The following is a 6,998-nucleotide window of genomic DNA, read 5'->3' on the forward strand; positions in this document are numbered from 1 at the left end:
AGCATGGAGGGTGGTGAAGGTGGTGGATGTAGAGCCAGGGAGAATCTTTATCGTGGACGCAAAGATTCAAGGAAAGTACTTTCGGTTCGTCAATATGTACCTCCCTCAGCAGCAGTGGGAGAAGAAGAAATTGCTGGAGCGGGTGAAACCATGGCTCTGCACCAACAAAGTTTTGGTTGTGGGTGGGGATTTGAACATCTCATTGGAGGAACCTACCGGTCGTGCAGTGGCAAAATGGGTGACGGAATTAATAGAGATTTTTAAGTTAAAAGATGTCTTTTGTTACTTCTTTTGTGGAGATCCGGGGTTCACATGGACGAATGTGGGGGGCTCACAGAGGTCAAGATTGGATTACGTGTTTGTTTCAAGAGAAGTAACAACGGTTGAAGTGCAGAGGATTTGGAACAGTTTTTCTGATCATTGTTTACTCAAAGTAGTTTTTTCGTTTGAGTTTTTATTTGGAGGAAAAGGAGTTTGGAGGCTAAATACCTCATTGTTGAAGAGTCCTGGGATAAAGGAGATGATTTCTGGCAGAATTAAAGCTTGGAAGGAGTTGAATCCTCTTTTTAGTTCAGTGAGGGAATGGTGGGAAGAGGTGAAACATCGGATTAAGGATATGTGTCAGAGGGTCTCGAGGGTACAGAGTGAGAGGGCTCTCAGGTCCTTTCGAGCTAAGTCGGCATGTTTACAGAGATTGGGTAGGTTTGGTGTGCATGGGTTTGATGTGGGTAGAGAGATAAGTGAGTTGAAGCAGCAGATTAGTAAATTTTTTCTGCAGCAATTTAACAGGGTTCAGTTTAGGAGCGGTTTGAGGGAGAGGGAAGAGCCTTGCTCGTCACCGTTCTTTCGGAAGTTGGTGAAGAATAAGACGGCTATGAAGGGATTGCTCGATGAAGGAGTGTTGTATGAGTCATGGTCAGACATGGAGGAAGGCGTGATGAGTTATTTTTCGGATTTCTTTTCCCAAGTTCCAGGGGATCTGGATAGGAGGGAGGCATTCCTGTCAGGCTGGAGTCATGACCGGGTGAATGGGGAGCCACTCACAGCTTTCTCCATTGAAGAGGTGGAGCGGGTGGTTCAAGATGGGAAGAAGGGGTCTGCTCGAGGGCCAGATGTATTGCCCTTGGAATTTTACAGGTGTTTTTGGGAGGAGTTAAAAGACCCACTTGTCGAGTTGTTCAATGAGGTTCTACTTGTGGGTGAGTGTCCAGCCTCTTGGGCCGAGTGCAATATTAGTTTGTTACCCCAAAAAGGGGATCTGCACTGCTTGAGTAATTGGAGGCCGATTTCGCTATTAAATGGGGACTACAAGATTCTTGCGAAGGTTTTGCTGGGGAGGCTTCAGGTAGCTTTCGGAGATCGGTTGGGTGTGTTTCAGAGGTGTGGAGTCAAAGGGCGAAGGACGACGGACGTGTTGCTTCTCCTTCGAGATTTGATTACGTCGGTGGAAATCAGGGGACGTTCGGCAGGGGTTTTAAGCTTGGACTTTGCGAAAGCGTATGACACGTTATCCAGGGAATATTTGTTCTCTATTCTAGCGGAATGGGGTTTTGGAGAGTCTGGTCAAGTTGATCAAAACGATGTATACCACTTCAGTTGGGCGAGTGAATGTGAATGGCCGGTTAACGCGGCCGTTTGCGGTTTCCCCGGGGGGTTCGACAGGAATGTCCATTGTCCCCCTTGTTGTTTGTTCTTGCGTTGGATCCCTTGCTATATATGTTTTCTTTGCACGTCAGCGGGGTATTGGTGCCAGGTTCGGGGGAGTTCTGGGGTCCCATGTTTAGCTTATATGGACGATTTGGTAGTTTGTGTTGCTCAGAGTGGGGAACTGGAGGAGATAATGTGGGTGTGCGAGGACGTTGCAAGTTCCAGTGGACTGAATGTGAATTTTAATAAATCAAATTTGTTGGTGGTGGGAGGGGGGGGGTCATGGGTGGAGGCCCTCTTGCAAAGATTTAGGGTCGTGGAGGGTTGCCTGCAAGTGCTGGGGGTGTGGCTGGGGACCGGCAGCAATATAGCAAAGAATTGGGAAGAAAAACGAAGTTTGGTTAAAAATTTGTTGAGTGAATGGGGGCAGAGAACCCTCTCGTCAATAGAGAAGGGCACCATTGTAAAAGGGCAGATTTTTCCTTTGCTTCGGTTTTTAGCAGAGGTGTTCCCTCCAGCATAAAGAGTTGCTATAAGGTTAAGGAGTTTGGTTTTTCAGTTTATGTGTAAGCCATGGTTTTATCGGCCTTAGCACCGGCTAGGTGTCGGACAACTGGAAGGGGGAAGGGGCGGCCCAGACTTGGTAGCTAGTTTAAGAGCAGCCTTCATGGCGCTGCACATGACGATGGTGGGGAAGGCATCAGACGTGCAGCCGTTGGGTATTATATTCTGCCTGAGCTGAACAGAGTTTGGGGGAAGCGTGTGGGTTTGGGTAGACCGTATGAGTGGAATCCCAAGTATCCCTATTCGGTATTGAAAGAATTTGTTCGGGAGGGTAGTTTTGGGGATGATTTGAGTGCAGTTTTGGAAACTTGATAAAGGAGAAGAAAGTACAAGAGGTGTTTCCGATAGGTGGTCTTCAAAGGGAAAGAACTTTGGCGGTGTGGCGGAACGTTTCGTCCCAGGCCCTTACTGGAGCTCAGTGACCTTGCCTGGTTAGCTGTGTGGCAATGGTTGCAATGTAGGGCTGTGCAAGCAGTAAGAGGTCATGTCTCCACCAATAAATGCCCATATATTTGATGTAATGAATCGGAGTCAGTTCGGCATTTTTGGTGGGATTGTGTTTTCGCTTCCTTAGTTTGGAATGAGGTGTTGTGTAAGTTTTTGTGCAAGTTAAAGGTTAAGTTTACTTTAAGTTGGGAAATGATTTTGTACGGTCCGTTTGGAAATCAATGTAAACCGAAACGAATAATGTTCTGGAGAATATTGAATTGTTTGAAAATGGCCTTGTGGAAGGCGAGGGTCTCAGCATGTTATGGAATGCATCATTTTTCTATGAACTATGTTCTTGCCTTGTTTAAGAGAGAGATGTTTCTTAATGTGGATTTACGAAATATGTTGTAATTGTTGTGGAAGATCTTCAATTGAGCAATTGTGATTTGATTTGATGGTTGACACTTGTTTGCTGGTTTTCATTTTAATAAAAAAATCGTCGTAGTATCTGTTATCAGTTTAATAGCTGATATGTCTCGCAATGCGGGACTAGTCTATAAAATGGATTTTTGGTATCGGGAGTTGGATCAGGGGCTTGCTCCGTCCGCTCCACGTATCGACCTGGTATTGCAGTACCTCCGGGAATGGTGCACCCCCTTCGGGGGAACTTTTAAACAAAGAAAAGATTCGTTAATGATCGTGATAAAGTTTTTGTAACTAGAGACATGTTTATGCTTCAAAACTGTTGGTTGAGCTCGGACACTAGGTGATGTGGAGTGGTTTGGAGGTTGTCTCTTTCTCATTGTAATTCATGGGTAAAATGCCAGGGGCATAGAAAAGGTCCCTTTATATAAGGGTATGTCCCATGTAGCAAAGTATAGAAAAGAAGGAGCATTTCATAGCTTATAGAAAATGCCAAACAATACAAAATAAGGGACATTCAAAAAATCTCATGTGCATTCTGGGCTACCCTTGTGTTCTGAGGAACCAAGTAATGCTCTAGAAAAGTTCATACAAAGGTGTTCCCTAAATCTGGCAAATAAAATACATTTACTTTTTCATACAGGTGCATGAATCAAATTGGCACCCTTTATATGAACTTTTCTAGAGCATTACTTGGTTCCCCCTCAGAACACAAGGGTAGTACAGCATGCACATGAGATTTTTTGAATGTCACTTATTTTGTATTGTTTGGAATTTTCTACAAGCTATGCAATGCTCCTTCTTTTCTGTACTGTTATGTTTGTCGGGGGTAGGCAATACCTTAGTCCAGGTAGAATGCATAGGTAGTGTGCTCTGACTGTCGTGAAGAAGAAGAAACCTCGATGTGTCATAAGTAGGAAATTTGTGTAGACCGTATGTCGTTTAAGCTTGTATCTTCATCCCTATGAGAGGTGTGGGGTATGTTAATTAGTGAGGGATTATGGGTAAATTGATCCCCTGTATGTAATTGCCTCAACTTTGCTTGTGTTCCTTATGTCACCGCACTACACACCATAGCCAAGCCAAGCAATCGACACCATAATTAATGACACTAATTAAAAACCAACCAGAAACCAGGCATCGAACACTACCACTGGTGCAGCCGCGACATCACCACTCAATCAGGCTGGGCAGTGGAGCCACGCCCCGAAGAGAAGTGATTGGTCCAGGATTTGATTGGCACAGGTACTGGTAAGATGGAACTCGCTGATAGGAACGGAGACATCGTGAGATGACGTCAGAGCCTTGACTATAAAGGAATGCTCGGCCGACATCTTCTTATTCTCGTTCTGGATCCCATAGTGAATGGTCGCTATTGCTCTTGCACAAGGAAGATTAATAACGAACGGTCGTGTTCCGACATCTTCATCGTGATCGTGAGGAGGAACTGCGGACCACGAACTGCGGTTTCCCAAGCAAGAACGACGAGTGGATGGGCTTGGCCTGCTCGCTGTGCTCTCGACGAAGCCAGGAGTGAGTGGACGGCGCGGCGAGGCCTAGTTCACACCAACGAGCGCATTTTCCCGCCAAGGACGCGAGGGGGTTTTGACGATTCCTGACGAGATTCAAGAGCCGATTTGAGCTAAGTGCCACATACTACACATTTATTTTTCAGTTATATTTCCCTTTGTCTGTATTTGAGTCTGGCTGGAAATTGATGATTTTATGCAATCTTGACCTTTTGATCTAAAAAAAACAAAAAACAATCGGTTTGTAGCTTTTGAATGGTGAACCAATTCAGTGTCGCAATATGAAAATTCTTCAAATTTCAGGTCAATCAGATAAAAATTTCCAATTTTAGGTGATTCTGACTTTTGACCTTTTGAAAAATATATTAATTTGCCTTCTCCATATTCTCATAATAAAGCTTTGTTGAAAATTTGATGACAAAACAATGTCCAAAAAAAAAAAAGAAAAAAAGTTACCGCCCATAGACGTGCACGCACGCACACACACACACACACACACACACACACACACACACACACACACACACACACACACACACACACACACACACACACACACACACACACACACACACTTTTACTATTCCTTCCATTTCATACATTTTAATTTCATTTTATCCACGGTTTCAAACTTACAATGAACAAAGACAAGTTTTATTGTTGAAAGTTTAACATCATTGCGTGTCAAAAATCGAGACCAATCATGGCCTTGTCTCTGTCGATGTATTATTTTGTTCCAACAATCTGTTCCCTCACATTGTCTGTCATGAGGGATTCCTGGTATTGGTCGATTATTCAAAATGTACAAAGAAAATACAAAACCGATTCTTGGTGATCAAAATACCACAAACATAACTCCAAGGAGGTAAAAGCACTGTAAATATGTCCGTTATTCAAAACGTTTACATTCTTGACTGATTATAATTATCATCTGTATTTATAATTTCTCTTTTCTTTCTTGAAAACCCAAGATTTGTTTTCTGAAAATACGGGGGAAGTTACCTTTTTATTTAAACAATCAGACCAACAATTTCCAAAACTTGCGCAGTAAATATATCAACATAATTACACTTTCAACCAAAATTAATAAGAGATGGAGAGAAAGTGTATGGTCTGGATATCAACCCACAACCACCTTCCGCAGAACATACACTTAACACTCCTAAAACAGGAGCAATTAGCAGCTCCAGCCTTGGTTAAAATAAAATTTATATGTGTAACTTTGTTAAATGTGTCAATGAATATGTCTTTGATGGCCATTTAGATGATGTAAGAAAATTTTGATACAAAAGGAGGACATTTAGCCCATCGTTCCTGTGTCATATCCATGTCTGCTCTGAACCTGCGCATGCGCAGATAGTGTTTCTACCACTGCTCACAACATGTAAATTTAACCTTCGCCATTTGGTAATGAGCAAGGGTTTGATTCAACAAACTCTATTCCAACCAAGAGCTGTTTATGATTCACATGAAACGAGCACTAAATGTCAAATGTCTGCATCCTGTGTGTGCACAGATATTCCCTTTATGCTGCCAAAGCCACAATCTCTCCACCTTGTGCAGGGATTGAGGCCACTTGGCAAGGGCCGCACCTTTGCAAGTTCTGTCATACACTGTTCATGTATCATCAGATGCATATAAGAAGATTCTTGGATACTATTGATGTTTTTCATAATTTGTTTAACTTTAATCACTTTGGACCAATTGTGATTGACGCCCCTGCGTTTCAGGCAACGGAACATCATCCTCATCTGTCTTGTTCCTGGCAGTTTGAAGTAGGTTCTCCAGTGATGTGACTGGAGTTCAATTCACTGGAGGGTTTCAAGGCAGCAGCTTCTTCAATCCCACCGTCCCACAGTGCACATGCTTTGCTGGCCGCTGTCTTAATAACAGGCACAGGCCTGTTGGCCTCAGTATTGTCCCGAGGCAAAAGTTGGCTTCCTCCTAGTCCTGTAGAATTCCCAGTGTTGCTTGGGGGCACAGAACAGACAGAGCCTGCGGCCACAGCAGCAAGTGATCCTGGAGCACTGAGCGTTGCAGCAGCCACCCTGAGGCCTGGAGCGATTTGCCCGGTGATGAGAGGCAGCACTGGAGCGATGTCGACAAAAGAGGCTGAGTGTGAGCGAGTGGTCAGAGGTGGTGTAGCAGCCCCAGAGCTAGCCCGTTTTCCCAGATAACCACGCTGGTATTCAATAGGCGAGGAGAGAGCTGAGAGGGAAAACGATAATATGTTTCAATTTCAACATGGCTTCATGGATTCCCAACTGTTCATGAAAACTGCATTTTATAAAATCGTAGTTTGAACCAAACATCACAGAGACCTTGTGTAAATAAATGTATTATTTCAGTTTTTAACAATACTAGTACACCCGCACACTACGGGAGCGGCAGGAAGGGTCATTCATC

The 6,998-nt window shown here is 43.8% G+C and overlaps 1 non-coding gene across 1 annotated transcript; it reads left to right on the top strand.

The window, feature by feature from the left end:
- Positions 1 to 3,108: 3,108 nt before the first annotated feature.
- Positions 3,109 to 3,298, top strand: LOC144889937 (U2 spliceosomal RNA). Its single transcript, XR_013622154.1, has one exon. It is a non-coding gene; the product is annotated as a U2 spliceosomal RNA (small nuclear RNA).
- The last annotated feature ends 3,700 nt before the right edge of the window (positions 3,299 to 6,998 follow it).

Source organism: Myxine glutinosa, chromosome 1 (assembly GCF_964187855.1).
Source record: "Myxine glutinosa chromosome 1, kmMyxGlut1.1, whole genome shotgun sequence".
Classification (NCBI taxonomy): domain Eukaryota; kingdom Metazoa; phylum Chordata; class Myxini; order Myxiniformes; family Myxinidae; genus Myxine; species Myxine glutinosa.